Source organism: Schistocerca americana, chromosome X (genome assembly GCF_021461395.2).
Source record: "Schistocerca americana isolate TAMUIC-IGC-003095 chromosome X, iqSchAmer2.1, whole genome shotgun sequence".
NCBI classification, from domain to species: Eukaryota; Metazoa; Arthropoda; class Insecta; order Orthoptera; family Acrididae; genus Schistocerca; species Schistocerca americana.
The window spans coordinates 918098708-918122094 of NC_060130.1; the positions used below are offsets into that span (position 1 = coordinate 918098708).

General features: G+C 43.2%; 1 long non-coding RNA gene across 1 annotated transcript in view; it reads right to left on the reverse strand.

Annotated features, from left to right (window-relative positions):
- Positions 1-18284: 18284 nt before the first annotated feature.
- The window catches only part of LOC124556679, a 42122-nt gene continuing 37019 nt past the window's right edge, over positions 18285-23387 (reverse strand). Inside the window, exon 3 of the long non-coding RNA XR_006968658.1 lies at positions 18285-18424. This is a non-coding gene — a long non-coding RNA (uncharacterized LOC124556679). The remainder of the gene's footprint in view (positions 18425-23387) is intronic.

A 23387-nucleotide genomic window follows, 5' to 3' on the forward strand; every position in this document is an offset into this window, starting at 1 on the left:
CGGAGGTGGTGGCTGAATTTTGCTGCAGTGCAGGTGCACCCGCTCGAGAAGTGAAGGGTGTTCAGAGGGCCGTGGAAGTGGGGTGGGACTGACTAATTCTCCAGGCAAAACCAGAGGTTGGCCATACACAAACTCGGCTACGGAACCCTTGAGGTCTTCCTTGAAAGTCGCACGAAGGCCAAGAAGCACAAAGGGCAGTGCCTCTGTCCATAGTGAGTCATGGCAACACAGGGCAGACTTTAAGGTGTGATGCCATCGCTCAACAAGCCCATTGCTTTGGGGGTGGTATGCAGAAGTATGAATTTTGACAATACCACACATTTTACATAAGTCAGAGAAAACTGAAGACTCGAATTGTCGCCCCTGGTCAGTGGTGAGGTACACAGGTGAGCCAAATCTAGAGATCCACAAATCTAAGAATGCTCGACTTACTGTCTCAGAGGTAATGTTTGCAATAGGCACAGCCTCAGCCCACCGAGTCATCCTGTCAATAGCTGTAAACAAGTAACGGAAACACTCGGAGGGGGGCAAAGGGCCTACGAGGTTGACATGAACATAGTGAAACCGGCCTGGCGGTTGGGCAAAACAGCCAAGGGGTGGAGAAGTGTGCCTGGAAACTTTGTTCTGTTGACACACCATGCATGCCCTTGCCCAAGACTGACAGTCACGGCGCATGTCTCTCCAGACAAACCGTTCAGCTACCAGACGGGTGGAAGCTTTGACACCGGGGTGTGCTAATGTGTGTAGTTTGTCAAAGACCTGGCATTGAAGGGGCTTAGGAATGAATGGCTGCAACGTACCAGTCGATTCATCACACCACACTAAGTCAGATATGCCAGGGAAAGTAGAGCGTACCGGTTGGAGAGAGGAGCTGTGGTCCGAAATTAACTGCATGGTATCGGAGTCTGCCGATTGCAACCAAGGTAGGTCCGTTAAGTCAATTAAGGTTGTGACAGCACCAACACGCGAGAGAAAATCAGCGACCACATTGTCCGCTCTTCAGATGTAGCAAATGTCATTTGTAAATTGCAAGATGTAATCGATGTGACGAAAGCGTCGTGGGGGCGGATCAGCCGCAGGATTTTTTATGGCAGGAACCATCGGCTTGTGATCAGTGAGCACATAGAAATCTCGTCCCTCAACATCAGTTCTGAAGTGTCTTATGGCCTCGTAAACTACAAGTAGTTCTCTGTCGAATGCTGAGTATTTCTTCTGCGCGTTGTTTAGCTTTTTTGAGAAAAACTGCAGGGGGGTCGTAACATCGTTGTATGTCTGACTTAGTACTGCGCCGATAGCATTGTCACTAGCATCAGTAGTGATAAACATTGTGGCGTCTGCCCGTGGGTGAGCAATAGTGACAGCGGAGGCCAACAGCTGTTTGAGTTCATTAAATGCCTTGTCCATGTCTAGTGTCCATGGTACCTGGCGGGTGCCAGAAGTTTGTGGGCCAGCGAGAGCATCTGTGAGAGGAGCCTGCACCGCAGAAGCGGCTGGCGAATGTTTCCGGTAATAATTAACTGTTCCGATGAACCTGCGTAATTCCCTTTAGGTCTGAGGGCGTAGCATCTCGAGAACAGGCTTGATCTTGTCCTGTGGCGGTGTCAGACCGTCCGATGACACAACATAACTGAGGAATGTGACGGATGACTGGTGCAATTGAGTCTTTTTATTGTTCAGTTCAATACCAGTGGCTGCTAAAATATCTGGCACGACTTGAACACGCTTCTCACTCTGTTCCAAAGTAGAAGCAAAAACCAATATGTCATCCATGTATACGAAACAAAAGTATAGATGGGATAAAGTTTGATTGATGAAACGCTGCCACGTTTGGGGGGCATTTTTCAACCCAAACGCCATAAATTTGTATTGGAACAGCCCGAAGGGAGTGGTTATGGCAGTCTTTTCAATATCCACCGGAGCCATAGGAATCTGATGAAATACGTGCTTACAGTCCAAAACAGAGAAGTACTTTGCACCTGCGAGCGCATGATTGAAGTCTGCAATGTGTGGGACCGGATATTTATCAATGATGGTGCGGGCATTTAAACGCCTATAGTCTCCGACCATACGCCAAGTACCGTCTTTCTTTTGGTCAAACAGGATAGGACTAGCCCAGCAACCGGAAGAAGGTTCAATTATTCCCTTTTGTAACAGATCATCCAATTGTTCTTTTGCAATTTTCATAAATTCCGGCTTGAGGCGGCGTGGGCGTTGCAATATGGGCGGCCCATCGGTTAGACGTAACCGATGAACTGTGCCATTAGTGACTACTGCAATGTGTGGCGCGGCATGACAGTCAGATGTCCGTGAAGCGGAGCAGGCAGCGGTGGACGGGCAAAGCTGTGGCGCTGAGGGCACGGAAGTACAGGTGTGCCAACCGCTTGTAGGCTGCGTATAGGCTGCACATGGGTTAACATGGGCGAGGTTGGTACACTGGTTCTTGGTAGCGGGCCGTGCCGCTACGAGCGCTGTAGGCATGAGTGGGCGTGGCCAAACAGCAGATGGCCATAGTTCATTGCCACGAGCTTGGCAAGTTAATTGTCCATTCGGAACACAAGGAGCATGAGCACTCGGGCATACACCATCATTACAAAAGGGGGTGCTGATACAGTTTACAGAGTTCACAATATTGTCATTAACGTGCGCGGGCATGGGAACACCAGATTGGCATGGACTGACCTTGTCTGTAGCCGACGAGTCATCTGCTTGTAGTGCCGCGAGGCGTTGTTATGTGGAGGCCAACTTGTGGTGTATGTCGCGGAGATGCAGCAGCATTTCCATACGTTCCATCTGCAACTTTGAAGCCTTGGCGCACTCCTCTAGCCACTTGTTTGTTCAAGATTGCAGCTCCAAGGATAGGTTTACACACTTCTTAGCACAGCACACTTTTGGTGTTAGCCGAACTGTCACTCGGCGAAGCGAAAGGAATATGTTTTTTAAGAGGGGGGGGGGGGGGGGGTAAAACACAGTATTTTGCAAAAAATCTAGTGACAACTGATAGTGCTTGAGGAAATCAATTCCGAGAATAGGTTCTTCAATTGTTGACACTAGAAATGTCCACTCCAGCTTGCACTTGGGCGAAAGTTTCACTGTATACAAAGTGGAACCCGAACACTGTAGGGTAGACAAGTTCACTGCACGAAGTACTGTTTTGTGTGATTGCACTTTATTGGTTGCTAGGCAAACCGGCAGCAAAGAGACGTCTGCGCCAGTGTCTACCAGAAAACATACACCTGATCGTAAATCGTGAACATAGACTCGACCACACTTACTGTTGTTGTCCGAAACGGAGTGCAACGTGGGATCGTGCCCGTTGTTTACATTGCAGGAGGTGGCACCGTAGCCTACCTGCGGTTGGAGTTTGGGTAAGAACACGGTGACTGGCATTTGCGAGCTTGCTCCCCGAATCTCGCGTGGAAGAAACAGTAAGGTTGGGCGGGCCTGTGCTCCTGTGGGTAGTTGCTAGGTGACGGAGTATGTGCCCCAGAGTCTTCCACAGAGGCCGATGCACTGTCGTTGTGGGGAGTTGAAGGTGCAGGCAGGGCGGCTAGTTTAAAAAACTTGTTATTAGCAGCACCAGACAAGGGCGTGGCGTCAGAAAGCGTCTTAGTGCGGTCACGTCCAGAATGCAGTGCACGGAGCTCACGTTGCCTGGCGGAGTATGCTCTGTCGGCGGCGCGTAAACGTTCATTTACTGGCCTATCTTCATACACAGAGATTGCCGTCTGGACAGGCAAAGGCAGCTTTTCAGTCCAGATTTCTGCGAGCGTGTCATCAAGCATAACTTGCTCATCGACGAGAAGACGGATGCACCGCCACAGCTGGAACGGAGACCTGTCGCCGAGACGCTCTTCGTAGATGAGCTGGCACACATTTTCTCTCCTGGTTTTAGAGGCGGGCTCCAGTACCGTCTGTTTCGCCACAGCATACTTCCCTGCTAGGGGGGGTGCTTTGACCAGATCATAAATTAAATCGACGCGGTCGTGAAGATGGTTCATGAGGCAGGCGAAACGTGTGTCGTCGTCCAAAGCACAGACATTGAATGTTTGCTCAACCAGGTTAAACCAGAACTCCGGGTGAGCGGGTTTGAAGTCTGGCAATTTCGGCAGATTCGGCACTGCAGTCACTGTGGAGGTGCGCCTATTACTTCGGACGAAAGTAGAGCATGCAGAAGATAGCGAGTCCGAATTATTGGCGTCCCGTAATGCAGGAATCGCGAAATTCACTTGACGCCGGGGGGGCGGCTGAGAAGCAATGGACGCTCAAACTGTGTGAGGATCGTAGTCAAAATGTGCATTCTCATTGACGTGGTAGCTCGGAGAGAAGCCACAAGTGCTTAAGTACGCCGGTGAATGTCCGTTATGCACACAGTATTCAGTCGACTGTGAGTGGTGGGGCTGGTTGTAGATCTTGGAGTAATTACTGTCCAGCACAGAATTGTTGACTTGGTTAGAAGCAACACAAGGATCCCACACACGTCCACTAGGATGCACGCTTGGTGTGATATTTGCTGTTTGGCGAGCATTGAACACCTGTTCACTAGCCGGCGCGGAGGGACACACACATGGCGGGAACTGATTAGAATTTGAATTTACTACTGGATTTTGCAAAGTAGCAAAACCTCGCTCGACACCACGAACTGTATTGAATTGTGCGTTCGACACAGGAGTAGGAATGTTCCGACCAACACTCTGTGGAGAACACGTGGGAAGGTCTAGGCTAACAAAGCCAGAGTCCACGACTGTTGGCGGTTCGAAGAAACTGGCGGCACTCGATGAATTCCATTGCATGTTCTGGCTGAAGGATTCCGAAGATTCTTGTGGCATGTCCACTATGACGGCAGGGGTGCTGGAAAGATGTTGCTGAAATCCGGGCGGCGGTGAATGCTGAAAGGCCATTGTCTGGAGCTGAACAAAGGCCCCTCGCGATCGCGGAGAAACCCGACGCGGTAGGCGCGTAAACAACCTTCAGGCGGTAACTCGGACACGTATTACACAAAAAACGGTGTCACCAGTGAGGGAATATTGAATAGTTGTAGGTAAACAACTAGAATTCTCTCAGATACAGATTTATTCACACTTAGCTTCTACACAGATACAAGTCCAGAGGCTAACTGCCGTTAGCGTCCAGCATCCTGCCCAAAGCCCTCTCCTCCAAGATAGCACACTTACGCACAGAACAAATATCGATATTTATGGCGCTCTACGCCACAATTGCATATCAGATAGAGTTTCCTTTTTGTCTCACATGATATCTTTATCCCTTGCGTGATCTGTGGTTTCTTATTAGACTTCAGCTTAATTTGAGTTACCTTCAGGGGAAAACAATTTTCAAATAAGGTGCTAACTTTATTAATGAATGTTTTGTATTTTCCATTTGTGTCTTGGATGCTGTAAACATCCATCCAATTAATTTCTTTGAGCAATCTCCAAAATTTCTCAGTTTTCACTATTTTATTGGCCTTCTGTACTCAGTTGTGATAGATGTTTTATCCTGAGAATTTTCAAAATTTAATGTTAGGTGTTGCATGTCATAGTCAGATAGCCCATTTACTACTGGTTTTGTAATGTGGCTTAGTTGCCTAGAATTGTCTATAAATATATTATCAATGGCAGTCTTAGAACATTTGTATACCCTAGTTGGGACATTTGCAGTAGAAATTAAATAGAATGACAATGTAACTGATTTCAGTAACTGTTCACTGACAAGTTTTTTTCAGGACATCTACAGGGTGTTACAAAAAGGTACGGCCAAACTTTCAGGAAACATTCCTCACACACAAATAAAGAAAACATGTTATGTGGACATGTCTCCGGAAACGCTTAATTTCCATGTTAGAGTTCATTTTAGTTTCGTCAGTATATACTGTATTTCCTCGATTCACCACCAGTTGGCCCAATTGAAGGAAGGCAATATTGACTTCGGTGCTTGTGTTGACATGCGACTCATTGCTCTACAGTACTAGCATCAAGCACATCAGTACGTAGCATCAACAGGTTAGTGTTCATCACGAACATGGTTTTGCAGTCAGTGCAATGTTTACAAATGCGGAGTTGGCAGATGCCCATTTGATGTATGGATTAGCATGGGGCAATAGCCGTGGCACGGTACATTTGTATCGAGACAGATTTCCAGAACGAAGGTGTCCCGACAAGAAGATGTTTGAAGCAATTGATCGGCGTCTTAGGGAGCATGGAACATTCCAGCCTATGACTCGCGACTGGGGAAGACCTAGAACGACGAGGACACCTGCAATGGACGAGGCAATTCTTCGTGCAGTTCATGATAACCCTAATGTCAGTGTCAGAGAAGTTGCTGCTGTACAAGGTAACTTTGACCACGTCACTGTATGGAGAGTGCTACGGGAGAACCGGTTGTTTCTGTACCATGTACAGCGTGTGCAGGCACTATCAGCAGCTGATTGGCCTCCACGGGTACACTTCTGCGAATGGTTCATCCAACAATGTGTCAATCCTCATTTCAGTGCAAATGTTCTCCTTACAGATGAGGCTTCATTCCAACATAATCAAATTGTAAATTTTCACAATCAACATGTGTGGGCTGAAGAGAATCCACACGCAATTGTGCAATCACGTCATCAACAAAGATTTTCTGTGAACGTTTGGGCAGGCATTGTTGGTGATGTCTTGATTGGGCCCCATGTTCTTCCACCTACGCTCAATGGACCACGTTATCATGATTTCATATGGGATACTCTACCTGTGCTGCTAGAACATGTGCCTTTACAAGTACGACACAATATGTGGTTCATGCACGATGGAGCTCCTGCACATTTCAGTCGAAGTGTTCGTACGCTTCTCAACAACAGATTCGGTGACCGATGGATTGGTAGAGGTGGACCAATTCCATGGCCTCCACGCTCTCCTGACCTCAACCCTTTTGACTTTCATTTATGGGGGTATTTGAAAGCTCTTGTCTACGCAACCCCGGTACCAAATGTAGAGACTCTTCGTGCTTGTATTGTGGACGACTGTGATACAATATGCCATTCTCCAGGGCTGCATCAGTGCATCAGGGATTCCATGCGACGGAGGGTGGATGCATGTATCCTCACTAACGGAGGACATTTTGAACATTTCCTGTAACAAAGTGTTTGAAGTCACACTGGTAAGTTCTGTTGCTGTGTGTTTCCATTCCATGATTAATGTGATTTGAAGAGAAGTAATAAAATGAGCTCTAACATGGAAAGTAAGCGTTTCCGGACACATGTCCACATAACATATTTTCTTTCTTTGTGTGTGAGGAATGTTTCCTGAAAGTTTGGCCGTACCTTTTTGTAACACCCTGTATATTAAAATCACCAGCAACCACTAGTTCTTTGTTTTTTAAATTTTAGATGAGATAATAAATCTTCAAGACCGTTTATAAACAGGTCGAAATTTCCTGAAGGTGCTCTGTATATGGCTACTATTATAAAGAACCTACTACGAAATTCTATCTCTGTTGCACATGCTCCTAAGTGCTGCTGTAAATGGCTCTGAGCACTATGGGACTTAACATCTGTGGTCATCAGTCCCCTAGAACTTAGAACTACTTAAACCTAACTAACCTAAGGACATCACACACATCCATGCCCGAGGCAGGATTCGAACCTGCGACCATAGCAGTCGCGCGGTTCCAGACTGAGCGCCTAGAACCGCTAGACCACCGCGGCCGGCATGTGCTGCTGTAAGCAAAATTTGTTAATGTCAGTATTCTTAAATTTAAAACTGTTTTTAACAAATGTGGCAACTCCTCCTTTCTCCATCTTTTGTCTACAGAAGTAGGAGGCTAACTTAAATTCTGTAAGGTTTAACATATCTGTACCAGTAATCACATGATGTTTAGAGAGGCAGATTATATCAACTGGGTTATGACTCTAATTCATCAATGCACATAAGTAGTTCATTAATTTTACTTCTGAGCCCTCGAATATTTTGATGCACTAAAGATAGTTGGCATTTCACATTTACCGAGATGAAATCGGGTGGAAATAAAATTTCTGCTGATTGCTCTAAATTTTTAACCAACAGCTGTGTTCGCTGATCCAATGTGCCAGGATTATGCTCTTTGATTTCTTTATCAAACTGAAGGTTTGTTTCAATCTACTTCTCTCAGAACTCGACTTTGTTCTGTCCTACCCATCCTAAAAAAGGTGCTGCTCCAACACCTACGACCACTGGTGTATTACCACTCATGGCAGCACTTGCCCTCCTTACATTTCCTGCTATTAGCCCAGCCACTTTACCTTTCCTTTTCCTGTTGAGATGTAGGCCAGCTAGATGAGAATTGACAGGAACCAAATCCATATGTGACCCCGCACCCGACCCAAGCAGCCGTTCCAACTCCAATTTAACTCTCCCAACAGAAGAGTTTAAATGAGGTCGGTCATGGTGTCTCGTAAAAGACACAAATTCAAACACTGGTATGTCTCGTTGCTGATGCAATCTTTGCCAGGTCACACTCTATATTGTGCCCAGGATCTCTGTCAATACTATTGCCTGGCCCACCCAGAAGAACCATGGTGTCTTCCTTGGTAAAATCTTTACAGAGTGAACCTATATCCTCTGTCACCTGACCCAGACCAGCACTTGGTTTAAAAAAAAAAAATTTGTGACCTGGTATTCTGATCCTAACTGGTCCTGCAAAATTTGGCCTACACCTCTGGCATGTGAACTACCTAACAACAAAACTTTCTTTCTCTATCCTGACTTCCCTACATTCTTATTCAATTTTCTACTGATTGTTTGTTGTGCCCTCTCTACACCTACCTCTGTCTGAGGCTAACTGTTTTCTACTGTCCAAGTGAGACTGCATTAGGCATAGAGCATTTTCTCTCTCTCCGCAGTGGTAAAGCATTTTTATGAGAATATTGTGGGAGACCATATCAAAAGCTTTCTTGAAGTCCAACAGTGTTCCACAGATATCTTTATTTTCAAAACAATTGTATATTTTTGCTACTGTACTCTCAACTACTTTGACTGTAGAAAGGCTGGATCTCAAACCATACTGTGAGGAGGTAAGTATATCATTATGTTCAAAATATTGACTCATCTGTTTATGCATGCAGATTCTATCAATTTTTGATATGATGTGTACAAATGATATTGGTCGATAGTTATCTTGAGAGGCTATATCTCCATTCTTATGTACTGGCTTGAGTACAGATATTTTTAAACATTCTATGCATTGAGCAAACAGTAAAGGAATGGAAGGAGAAATCTGAAAAAGAGTGTTACAGTTCAGGAAGAAGAACTAAAAAGTTTTAAGTTTGCTGTTGACATTGTAATTATGTCACGGACAGCAAAGGACTTGAAAGAATAGTTGAATGGAACAGATAGTGTCTTGAAAGGATATTATAAAATTAAAACAAAAGTAAAACATCTTGGAATGTTGTCAAACTAAGTCCCGTGATGCCAAGGGAAGTAGACTAGAAAATGATACATTAAAGGTAGCAGATTAGTCTTGCCATTTGGGCAGCAAATTATCTGATGATGGCCAAAGTACAGAGGATATAAAATACAAACTGGCAATAGCAAGTACAACATTCCTGCAAAAGGTATATCTTGTTAACATCTTCTTCTATAAATATATAAATTAAAATTCCCTTCTGCAGTGTTTAGGTTAATCTCAGGAACCACTATAGGGATTTTGATATGGTTTTCACTACTATATAAACTGATTCATGAGGAAGATTTGTGAATTTAATTTATAAATATTTTGTGCTAATTTTCTGAACTATGATGAATTAAAATTCCCCAATGGATTTTCTGTATCTCAAATCTAATTTTAGGGACTACTGCAGGGATTATGATACAGTTTTGCCAATAGATAGACTGATTCATGAGGAAAGTTTCTGTGTATAATTTATTACCACTAAACCACGTTTCTGGCCGTACATTCTTAGCGCTACTCACCTGAAGTCAGGGCAGGTCACTGGTCTAATTTAAATTTAAGTGTTAGATTGTAAATGAAAAAACATACAACACTGGTGTAATATTCTACAATATTTATTTCTTTACAAACCAGTTCTCATTTGTTACACCTTTCTAAGGTACAAAGATAAATGTGTGTGGCTGTGAAATTTTTGTGGCATGAAAAATTTTAAAATAGCACAGTTACAGAGTATCTCAGCTGGTTTCAAAGTTGACAGTTGTTAATGCTTGAACAAATGAGAGGGATTCTTTCCATAGAAATGTTACAAAATATTTAGGTAATGTGAAATGTGTGACACATATATTAAACAACATAATAAATTACAGACTGTTCTAAGACGAAAAAAAAAAAAAATTTCAACAACATAAAGTGAAGTCTGGTGATATGTCCCAAGGGGATGACTGAGAAAGATAATTTTCTCCTTAAAAGTCCCAATATTACAAACAGATACAATATAGTGCAGGAGTCTAACAGATAATGAAACAACAGTTATTATAGAATGTAAAATATTTTTAATGAAGCAAGTGAAACTATGGTAACTGAAATAAAGGGAACAATGGGCCAAGTGAGTAAAAAATGTAATTTACAAAGTGGCTGGGAGGACATTACTAGTGGTATCTATAGTTACAAGCAGTGAGTAAACGAATTATGCCTGATCATTAAGTACTAAGCATGGAAAATTGGACATATGTCTATTAATTCCATTATTTGAAGGGTGTTCGGCTTCCTTTCTTTGTGGATGTTATGTAAGACTTCATGTTGCATGCTGTGACTGTGGACTTCTTTAAACAGGTGGTTTGCAAAAGTAGAGTCTCCTTTTCTAAATCTCCATCTGCAATGGTACTCCTTCAAGTGGGTGGATACTGCCCTGCCAGACTGATCTATGTAGAATTTCCCACAAATACAAGAGGTTTTATATATACCATTCTTTTCCAAAACTGAGATGATGTCCTTACCACTGTGAAAAAAGTGTCCAGTGGTCTTGTGCACATACACTGATGTTTTATAGTTCCTGGATTTAAGCTTCCTGTCCACCTTCAGAGGATATTCTCTTAAATAGGAGAACATGCATTATTTATTGAGGTCTTGATGTGGTGGGTAGAGCACAGGGTAAAGAACAGAGGAGACATGATGGGAAGCCTTTTCTGAGAGTCATTGTCTTGAGTATAGACTTGCACAGAAGTGAAATGTGATAAGCAGCTCAGTAAAGAAAAGAATAGAAGCTTTTGAAATGAGGTGCTGCTACAGAAAAATGTTGATGATTAGGTGAGCAGATCAAACAACTAATGATGACAGACTGAATAGAGTTGGGGGAAAAAGGAAAGTTTATGACACAACATGACCAAAATAAGGGGTCAGTTAACAGGATATGTCCTAAGGCCTCACAGAGTAGTAAATATGTTAATAGAGGGACATGTAGGCAATAAATATTGTAGAGAGAGACCTAGGCATGAATATAGTAAGCAGGTTCAAATGGATGTAGGATGAAGTAGTTATTCAGAGATGAAGAGGTTTGCAGAGGATAAACTAGCATGAAAAGCTACATAAAACGAGTTACAACAACAAACTTGTAACTGGGTGAATGAAATGGCGAATGAAATTAACAGATAAACACTGAAGTGACAAAAGTCATGGGATAGAGATATGTGCATGTACAGATGGCAGTAGTATTGCATACACAAGATAGAAAAGGGCAGTGCAATGGCACAGCTGTCATTTGTACTCACACAATTCATGTGAACAGGGTTCCAAAGTGATTATGGCCAAACAACAGGAACTAACAGACTGTGAACATGGGATGTTAGTTGGAGCTAGATGCATGGACATTCCATTTTGTAAATGATCAGGGAATTCAATATTCTCAGTTTCACAGTATCAAGAGTGTGCTGAGAATACCACATTTCTGGCATTACCTCTCACCACAGACAATGCAGTGGTTGAGAGCCTTCACTTAACAACCAAGAGCAGTGGCATTTGCGTAGAGCTGTCAGTGCTGACAGGAAACAAACATTGCATGACATAACTGTAGAAATTAGTGTGGGGTGTACAATCAAAGTATCTGTTATTACAGTGCAGTGAAAATTGGTGTTAAAGGGTTATGGCAGATGACCCTCCATAATGATGTGGATTGTGTTTACATGTAATGGACTGAGCCTATGGATGTTCAGCTATTTGGAGACCATTTGCCACCATTCATGGATGTCATGTTCTGAAACAACAATGGAATTTTCATGTGTAACAATTCACCATGTCACCGTGCCACATCAATTGGTCTAAAGAATATTCTCGACAATTTGAGCAAATAGTTTGGCCATCCAGATTGCCTGACATGAATCCCATCAAACATTTATGGGACATATTCAAGTGGTCAGTTTGTGCACAGAATACTGTGCTGGCAACACTTTGGCAATTACAGACAGCTATAGTGACACCAGATCTAAATATTTCTGCAGAGGACTTCCAACAACTTGTTGAGTCCATCCTGTATTGAGTTGTTGCACTATGCCAAGCAAAAGGAGGTCTGATATGATATTATCCCATGACTTGTCACCTCAGTGTATATTGTAGCTTTACTTACATGTCTGAAACAATAGACATGATCAGAATCTGTATGAAACAATTCAAAATTTATTTGCTGTCTGCAAATTCTTTAACATTAGCTTTATTAGGTGTAGATATACAACCTATTAGTGACATATTAAAACTTGTGCCAGACCAGAACTCAAACCTGGGTTACCTGCTTATTACAACTGGTCACCCTAACTACATCAGCTGCCTGTGCACCCACCACTGACTGACCTAGCCCCCATATTTCACATTGTCTACATCCTACACCATTGTCCCTATATTTATCATGTAATGCTTAACAACATTAGGAATTTGATTCCTGCATAGAGAGATTGAGACTACAAGGAATCAATACCACTGTTATCATTGTATACTAGTCTAGGCTAGTATTAATTTACTTGCATACCTGAAAGAACATACAAGACAATCTGCAGCTGTATGATAACTCCAAATTAATTTGCTGACTTCAATTCTTGAACATCAAATGTATTGGGTATAGATGTATTAACTATTAGTGACATATCAAAATTTGTACTGGACCAGTACTCAAACCTGGACTTCCCACGTATCGCGAGTGGTTGCCATAACCATTTCAGCTATTCATGCATGTTCCCCACACTGACCCAAGCCTCCATGTATAACTCTGTGTATATTCTGTGCCATAGTCCTCTATATTTATCACCTACTGCTTGCCAACATTATGAACTTTATTCCCACTCAGGGAGAATGAAACTGCAAGGAATCATGATGAATGTTATCGTCATGTACCAGTCTACACTTGTAATGCCTTACTTGGGTGTCTGAAGAACCAGACATTATTGATGATCCACAGTGGTCTGAGATAATTCTAAATTTATTCACTAAATGGAAATTCTTCAGCATCAGCTGTATTAGGTATAGGTGTACTACCTATTACTGGCATATAAAAATTTGTGCTGGACCAGTACTCGAACCCAGATTTATAACCTATCATGTGCAGTTGCCTTAACAACTTCGGCTATCTGTGCATTATCCCTGGACTGACTTAAGCCTCAATGCTTCACCTTGTCTATATCTTATGCCATACTCATATATTCAGTACCTAATGCTCACCAATATTATAATGTCCATTCTTACAGATATGGATTTGGATTGGATTGTTTGGGGGAAGAGACCAAACTGCGAGGTCATCAGTCTCATCGGATTAGGGAAGGATGGGGAAGGAAGTTGGCCGTGTCCTTTCAAAAGAACCATCCCGGCATTTGCCTGGAGCAATTGAGGGAAATCACGGAAAACCTAAATCAGGATGGCCGGATGCGGGATTGAACCGTCGTCCTCCCGAATGCGAGTCCAGTGTGCTAACCACTGTGCCACCTCGCTCGGTTTTACAGATATGCAAGTAAAGTATTACAAGCCTAGATGGCTATATAACAATGGCAATAGTGGTATTGATTCCACATAGTCTTATTCTCCCTGTCCAGGGATCCAGTTCATAATGCTGATATGCACTGGGTGATAAATACAGGGCCTATGTTGTCATAGGAAGAATACATTGTGATTTATGAAGACTTGGGTCAGTCCAGGGTATTTACACAGCAGCTGAAGTGGTTAGGGTGATGACTCATGATAAGTGAGAGATCAAGGTTTAAGTCACACCAGAAAAAATTTTCAAATGTTACTTATAGGTAGTACATCTATAACTAACACAGCTGATGGCAAAGAATTTGCTGTCAGCAAATAATTTTTGAAATAGTGTAGCATTATGATCATGTTGTTGTTGTTGTTCATGGTGTTGAGAAAAGTGAGAGGATGAAACATTGTGCTTGCTCATAAGTTACTCTCTTTGAACAGAGCCAAATTTCTGGTCAAAAAGTTTTATTTATTTATTTATTTATTTATTTATTCTTTGCCCATGGACTCCAGCTGAAAATCCAGCTGAGAGTATTGGGTGTGTCATACAATAGTCTGTTAACATCAAACTTGATTTCATTATATATAAATGAAAAAAATAATTAAACAGAAATAGTCCATAAGCATACAAAGTTATTACATGTTTCACATTATATATACACACAAATCCAAACAACATACAGAAATGATAATTTTTAAAGGCACATTTCAGTAATGATATAACATATTTAAACACAATCTTAGCATTCACTCAAACTTTATATACATTTCTCTGTGAGATATAGTTTCAACTGATTTTTAAAACATTTTAGGTCTGTTTCTTTTTTAATGATTTTGGGGAGTTTATTAAAAAACCTTTTGCCTGCTTCTTCAGGGGCAGTCAGACAGTTTTAGATTTCTGTTTATCATGTAGTAATTTTCATTTCCTCTTGTACCGTGTTTGTGTACATCTTTATTTAGGAGGTGTTTATCGCTTGACCTTACCGCCATTATGCTTTGGTATATGTACAGTGAATATACTGTCATAATATTATAGTGTACAAAAGCTTGCCTACAGGTCTGTCTTGGTGGTATTTTTGCAATGCATCCCACTGCCCTTTTCTGAATTGTGAATATTCTTTTTAAGTAGCCAGTTTGTACACTTCCCCATGTATGAACTGAATAAGACAAATGTGGGAAGATAAGTCCATAATACATTGATCTGAGGACTTTATCATCCACAGTCTTAGCTCTTTTATGCATGATGAAGATCTGTTTGTTCATCTTTTTACACAGCGCATCTATGTGCTCCCCCATGCCAAATGTTTGTCTATTATAGTTCCTAGAAAATTTGTGCTGGTTACTTCTTTAATAGTCTTTCCATTTATATTAACATTTATAATTTTCACTATGCTTGGTCTGAAATACTACATTCATTGTTTTAGACTGAACTGGATTATTACTCTCCTCCTCTTGTTGGCTCAATGTTAGGGAAGAAAACTTTTGAACCACCAGAATCTTAACAAGTTTTCTTCTAGTTTAATGCAGCTACCTAAGAATGTGGTGACAATTAGTCAAAAACAGTCTATGAAGCAATCATGTGTAAAATATCTTTGTTTTTAGGCTCTCTGTCTCACCACCTTGTTTCTTGGCAAGTTTCATTTGAGTAATTTCTGTTGGAGTGTTTAACGTATTTTTCATTTGGTGCTAGTAATGTATGTGTCTTCAATATCAATGAGTCCGTACTTCACTTGTTGGTTCATATATAAGAATGCAGGCTTTCTCAGCAATGCGCTGTTCTACAGGAACATTTCAGCTAGTTTCTTACTTGCTATCTTCAGGAGAAGTGTTGGTTTCACGTCTCATCCGGATCTTTATAGCCACTGGACCATGTGGGCTTCTCTGCATCCTTGGCGCCGATTGTGCCAATGAGGAGCAAGAGGAATTGGCACGGCGTCGCGTGGTGGGGGGCAGCCGCAGGCGCTGGGTCCTTGCGTCACATCTAGATATGCTATCAAGATGAGCAAGAAGAAGACAAAGGAGGAGGAGGACCTTCAGGAAGAAGAGAACAACAGTGGTCTGGCATTACAAGAGCTTATCAGGGACCACACTGGGTTGCAGCTACAGAACCTTCCAATGGATAATTCCTTAGTGTAGTGTGAAACTTTTGAAATGCTAATTCCCCATTTGTTCTAATGATTTTCCCAAAACAGGTTTTCTATTCTATCCAGGGACTCACACTTTCACGGCTGATTGCACAATCTGAATGGGGACCAATAGATATGCAATGCCAGGTATCAAACATGATAGCAGACCATTGCTAAAGACTGGCAAGGGTTGCATAAATATGTATTGTATTTATCTTGGATTACTATATTGTAGTTAATGATATTTTTTCAAGTTTATGTTATTATCATTGTGTTAACACTTATGACACCAATTGCATGTAAAAGTGCTTAAAGATGGAATAAAACATTTGTATTTATTTATTTGTATTTGCTAAATGGCTAGGGTGGGGCACCTCATCTGGAACCTATTGGTTCTTTCAGTGAGCCTACACAACAGTTTGCACACATCCTTATCAACTTGGTAGGGCCTCTCACTCCTCTACAAGGTTCTGAATAATTCTTTTTCCGCTAATGCTGCACAGAAGTAGTGCCTCTTATGGGTATTTCAGCAAGTAATGGGACAGTAGAATGTCATACTTTAAAAATGTTCCCTCATGTGCCATAGCTCTTCATGGCTATCTGCCGTGCCACTGAAGTTACTGGGACTACTGGTGCATGCTGCAACTAAACCCAGCATTGGAGCTCCTACAATAGAGTTCATGTACTGTGAATCACTCGGACTCCCTTCAGAATTTTTCAAACAGCAACATGACCACTCACTGCGGGACCCTTCATTCTTATTGCAACAAGTCAAGAATATCATATCCAAATTAAGTCCTTCTCTGGCATTCTGGTATTTGGACCCTGATATCTTTATATACAAGGATCTACGTACATATTCTCATGTTCTGTTACATACTGATTCTGTCGATGCTCCATTGCAAGCACCTTACACGGGTCCTTATCCTGTACTGTTATGGAACAAACTCATTGTGATGAAGATAGTTAATGACAAACCCACCGCAGTTTTCTTGGAATGTGTCAAACTGCCCTAACTGCTCCAAGAGGACAATGCACTGAGTTGGGCCCCTACCATCACCCAGTACCTACAGTTCATGCCAATGTTGCCGCCAAGAATATGCCATCACCAGACCAGTCTGCATCTGACACTCAATCAGCTTCTCTGGTGTTACTACCAACCTGCTCTAGGACTGCTAGAGTTGTGTGACACAAATAGCCATTCATTCCAGGAAATCTACTCTGTGAGGAAGGGAGGGAGGGGGGGGGGCAAGGGTTAAAATCTATCTCTAAAGCAGTGAAGTGTCAAATATCTTGTTTTTTAGACTCTCTGTCTTCCCCCCTTGTGGACTGGCATGTTCCGTTTGAGCAATTTCTATTCTAATGTCTCATACATATCCCATTGTGTGTTAAAGTGTATGTCTTCAATACCAACCAGTACTTATTGTACTTATTGCGGGTTGATGTTTCCCACAAGAGTATTAGAATCCTCCACTAAAGACACAGATACAGCATAAAATGAAAATAGGTTTTCTGAGTGACTAGCAAAAGTTAAAATATTAAATAAGAATAGTTCAATTTTGAATTTTCTGATTCTATATTATGTAACTGCATGAGTACCTACTTAGAATAACCCAGTAACAGCAATAGTAAGACACAGTGACATGTAAATACTTGAAGAACTGAAAATTTCTGTAAAGTTTTCACTTTTTCCACTTGTTTTGCTTTATTACTTCCTTTTACAAACATTTAAACATTTCACTTGTTCAAATAAACATAAAGATGTTAGATGAGCTACATTGGCAAAAATTTTCCCAGAAACCTATGACTAAATCTAGGTAATTACTGTTCAGAGATACAAATATTAAAAGTAATAGGAATAATGATAATAATAATAAGCTACAAAAGTTATAGTTTTTAGTTATTCTTATTTCATTCAGAAATTTGTGCTGATCTCCTTTGAATGAATGGATGAATACCTTAACAGTAATTTCTATATTTTCTAAGAGGCTTGATATTTCTGTAGTTTTGAAACATGTGCAAACCTTAACTCTATCCTTTCACATTTACCTTCAATTTAAAGAGATTTCTACTCTAATTCCACTAACTAACAACTGGCAGCAAACAATGACATGACAGTTTTGGCTCATATGGTGTAGTACACTCCGAAACATTGTTCACATCTTAATATTTATTAATACATATATATTATTATTATTATTATTATTATTATTATTATTATTATTATTATTATTATTATTATTATTATTATTATTATATTTTCAACATCACTCTTTATTAAGAATTACATATTCACATGTAAACAATTCAGATAATTAGACTTTCTTGTAGTTTGGTAATCTGTTTATTGTAGACTTCCTCAAATGCTGCATTTCATCTGCTATACAGTATTCAACACACAGCACCTAAAAACATGTAAATCCAATGAATTTGTGTCAAAATACATCATCCAGTGCATAATATATTTTGGAATGGATGCAGAAAATTAAGCAAATAAGTCAAAGGTTCGTCATATATGTACAGCAGTCCATCAGAAGATAAAATGGTGTGGCTTTCTAACAACCAGTCACCTGTACACATTTGAGTAAATTCTATCAAGTGATCATCCCCTATCCTCACCTCATTTAATATGTAATCAAAGATAACACAAATATCGGAACAGAGAAAGGGGCAGGTGCAGTTATGTATGACAGGCTACTATTTGGTGCCACGTACATCTGGACAGGAAAGAAATGTTAAAAAAAATTGAGTTACTGATGAAGAAACATAGGAAAAAGTAGATAACTGGTATAGATCTATAGGTGCACATCACAAGGTTTCATCATTGGTAAAGCAGTATACAGTAAGATGGAAAATACATCTTTGCATAAATAATTCAAAGTTTACTACCTATTATGAACACTATTTATAATTAATGGCTGCCATGTGGAGTCATTAGTCTTCCATTGGGTGTCTCCCCAGGTGGCAGGTAGGGGAATGTTTGCTAGATATGCTCTTTACAAGGGAAATAAATGCCCAGGGTGGACCAAAACTAGCAATTATTACACATTTGTAATGGGGTACCAAAAGCAGTAAGGGACAAAGCAAGAGATTCAAGTATGATAAAGAGAAAGTGATTACTGGAGAATATTCACTCATGCAAAAGACCAGAAGAAAGGTGGTTTCTGGACAAGTCTTTTTTTTTTTTTTTTTTTTTTTTTTTTTTTGTGGTTTTCGGGCGCTCAACTTCAGTGGTCATTAGCGCCCTGACTACTCTAAGAATGCACCGCGAGGCACAAGTTGACAACAACAACTAAAAGGGAAAACACAATAAAAGACAGACTGACAGGCATAGGACTAAAAAACATCATCAAATGTCCTTAGCGAGGTTTGTCAAATTGATAAAACAAAGAACACGAGCAGCTGCTCGTGGGTCATCCGCTAAAATGGCATCTAAAGTATTAGGCAGGTTAAGATCGAGGCGCAGTGTGTTAAGATCTGGACAGGACATTAAAATGTGTCTAACCATCAGCAAGTGCCCACATGGGCAGAACGGAGCCGGCGCAGCCGTCAGCAGATGGCGATGGCTGAACCGGCAGTGTCCAATTCGTAACCTTGCTAAAACGACCTCCTCCCGCGGAGAAGGGCGTGAGGAGGACGTCGAAGCCACGGGAAGAGGTTTTAAGGCCCGAAGCTTGTTGTCGGTAAGTGCAGCCCAATCGGCATGCCACAGCGACACAACGCGCCGACAAATGACCCTGCTAAAATCGGACGAAGGGACACAACAAGAAGCTGTCCGAGGCTGGAGGACCGCAGCCTTGGCCGCGGCATCTGCAGCTTCGTTCCCAGGGATACCGACATGGCCAGGAACCCACATAAAGCTAACCGGCGTACCGACGTCCACCAGCTGCTGAAGAGAGCGTTGGATCCAGTGTACAAAAGGGTGAACCGGGTACGGATCACTGAGGCTCTGGATGGCGCTCAGGGAATCTGAGCAGATGACATAAGCAGAATGTCGGTGGCGGCAGATGTAAAGAACAGCCTGGTAGAGGGCAAAGAGCTCAGCTGTGAAGACCGAACAATGGCCATGGAGCCGGTATTTGAAACTTTGTGCCTCGACAATAAAGGAACACCCGACCCCGTCATTGGTCTTAGAGCCATCTGTATAAATGAAAGTCGTGTCGATGAACTTCGAACGAAGTTCCAAAAAACGGGAGTGGTAGACCGAACCGGGGGTGACCTCTTTTGGGAGCGAGCTGAGGTCAAGGTGAATGCGGACCTGAGCCTGGAGCCAAGGTGGCGTGCGGCTCTCGCCCACTCGAAAGGTTGCAGGGAGGGAAAAAGTAAGGTGTTGAAGGAGGCGACGAAAGCGAACGCCAGGGGGTAGCAGGGCAGAGACATACAACCCGTATTGACGGTCAAGAGAGTCGTCAAAAAAGGAACGATAAGACGGATGGTCGGGCATTGACAGTAGCCGACAGGCATACCGACAAAGCAGTATATCGCGCCGGTAGGTGAGTGGCAATTCGCCAGCGTCAGCATGAAGACTCTCTACGGGACTGGTATAAAATGCTCCGATCGCAAGTCGTAAACCCCGATGTTGTATGGAGTTGAGGCGGCGTAAGATGGATGGCCGTGCAGAGGAGTATACGAAGCTCCCATAATCCAGCTTGGAGCGGACGATCGACCGATATAGACGAAGTAAGACGGTTCGATCCGCTCCCCACGACAGACCACTGAGAACACGGAGGACATTTAAAGAACGGGTACAACGGGCGGCCAAATATGACACATGTGGAGACCAGCTAAGTTTCCTGTCAAATGTAAGGCCTAAAAATTTGGTTGTCTCCACAATTGGGAGAGCAACGGGACCGAGTCTTAAGGACGGTGGGAGAAACTCTTTGTATCGCCAGAAGTTAATACAGACCGTCTTCTCGGCAGAAAAACGGAAGCCATTGGCGACACTCCAGGAGTAAAGACGGTCAAGAGAACGCTGAAGACAGCGCTCCAGGACACGTGTACACTGCGCGCTGCAATAGATGGTAAAATCGTCCACGAAAAGGGAGCCTGATACATCAGCTGGGAGGCAATCCATTATTGGATTGATCGCGATGGCGAAGAGAGCGACGCTCAAAACTGAGCCCTGAAGCACCCCATTCTCCTGGCGAAAGGTGTCGGACAGGACAGAACCCACACGTACCCTGAACTGGCGATCCATTAAAAAGGAACGAATAAAAAGAGGGAGGCGACCGCGAAGGCCCCATGTATGCATGGTGCGGAGGATGCCCGCCTTCCAACAGGTGTCGTAAGCCTTCTCCAAATCAAAGAACACAGCCGCGGTCGGGCGCTTCCGCAAGAAGTTATTCATAATGAAGGTCGACAAGGTAACCAGATGGTCAACAGCAGAGCGGCGCCTACGAAATCCACATTGTACATTGGTAAGTAGGCGTCGAGACTCGAGCAGCCAAACCAATCGAGAGTTAACCATTCGCTCCATCACTTTACAGACACAGCTGGTAAGCGAGATAGGTCGATAACTGGAAGGCAAGTGCTTGTCCTTCCCCGGCTTAGGAATCGGGACAACAATAGACTCGCGCCAGCATGCGGGAACATGTCCCCCAATCCAGATGCGATTGTATGTACGAAGAAGAAAACCTTTACCCGCAGGAGAAAGGTTCTTCAGCATCTGAATATGAATAGAATCTGGCCCTGGAGCAGAGGACCGTGATCGGCCAAGTGCGTTTTCGAGTTCCCGCATGGTGAATGGGGCATTATAACTTTCACAATTCGAGGAGCGGAAGTTAGGTGGCCTAGCCTCCTCTGCCTGTTTGCGGGGGAGGAAGGCAGGGTGGTAATGAGCGGAGCTCGAAACCTCTGCGAAAAAGCGGCCGAAGGCATTGGAGACAGCCTCAGGGGCCACAAGGACGTCATTCGCGACCTTCAAGCCAGAAACTGGTGAGTGGACCTTAGTGCCAGATAGCCGGCGCAGGCTACCCCAGACAACAGAAGAAGGAGTAGTAAAACTGTTGAAGGTGCTTGTGAAAGCAGCCCAGCTGGATTTCTTGCTTTCTTTGATAATACGACGACACTGAGCACGTAATCGTTTATAATTGATACAATTCGCCACTGTAGGGTGGCGTTTAAAAGTGCGTAAAGCACGTCGACGAGCACGTAAAGCGTCTCTACATGCTGCGGTCCACCAGGGGACCGGTACGCGACGTGGAGAAGAAGGAGGGTGAGGGATGGAATATTCAGCAGCAGCGAGAATGACTTCCGTGAGGTGTGCGACCTGACGATCGCAGCTTGTAAAGGTTTGATCCTGAAAGGTCGCCCTGGAAGAGAAGAGCCCCCAGTCTGCCTTGGAGATGGTCCAATTAGAGAAGCACGGAGAGGGGGTATGCTGCTGCAGGAGATGGATAACACACGGGAAGTGGTCGCTCGAAATGTATCAGAAAGTGCATACCACTCAAACCGGCGTGCAAGTTGGGGAGTACATATAGAGAGGTCTAAATGGGAATAGGTGTGAGATGTGTCCGAAAGAAAAGTAGGGGCGCCAGTATTGAGGCAGACAAGATCGAGTTGGTTGAAAAGGTCTGCTAACGAGGAGCCCCTCGGGCAGGATGCTGGAGAGCCCCAAAGGGGATGGTGGGCATTGAAGTCTCCAGTTAACAAAAATGGTGCAGGTAGCTGAGCAATAAGTTGCATCACGTCTGCCCTGGTAATGGCAGATGACGATGGAGTGTAAACGGTACAAAAGGAAAACGTAAAAGTGGGGAGAGTAATGCGGATGGCAACTGCCTGCAGGCCGGTGTGCAACGTGATGGGATCGTAGTAAATATCATCCCGGACCAGCAACATAACCCCTCCATGCGCTGGGATACCTACCACAGGGGGTAGGTCAAAACGCACAGAGGTGTAGTGTGCCAAGGCAATTTGAGCGCATGGGCGTAGCTTCGTTTCCTGGAGGGCTACGGCAAGCGGACGGTGCAAGCGGAGCAGCAACTTCAAGTCCTCTCGGTTGGAGCGAATGCTGCGAATATTCCAGTGAATAAGTGCCATCGTAAGAAAAGAAAGATGAGAGAAGTGGTCACCTCGAAGGCCGCTTAGGGCCTGGCTTCGAGCGAGCACTGCCACCGCTATCAGTAGGCGGACAGTCATCGTCCATTGGGTCTATAGGGTCATCGGCCATCTCGGGAGGATGGCCGGGAGGGGGAGCTTCCTCCGCCAGTGAACGGCCAGATGTACGGCGACCAGCGGTGCGGCCAGGCGAAACGGATGACGGCCTGGGGCGGCAGCCGCTGGGTGGCGCAAGAGAAGAAATGCGCCGTGGCGGGGAAGGAGAACTGTGCTTCCTATGCGCCTTTTTGGAAGGACGTGTAGTGGAAGTAC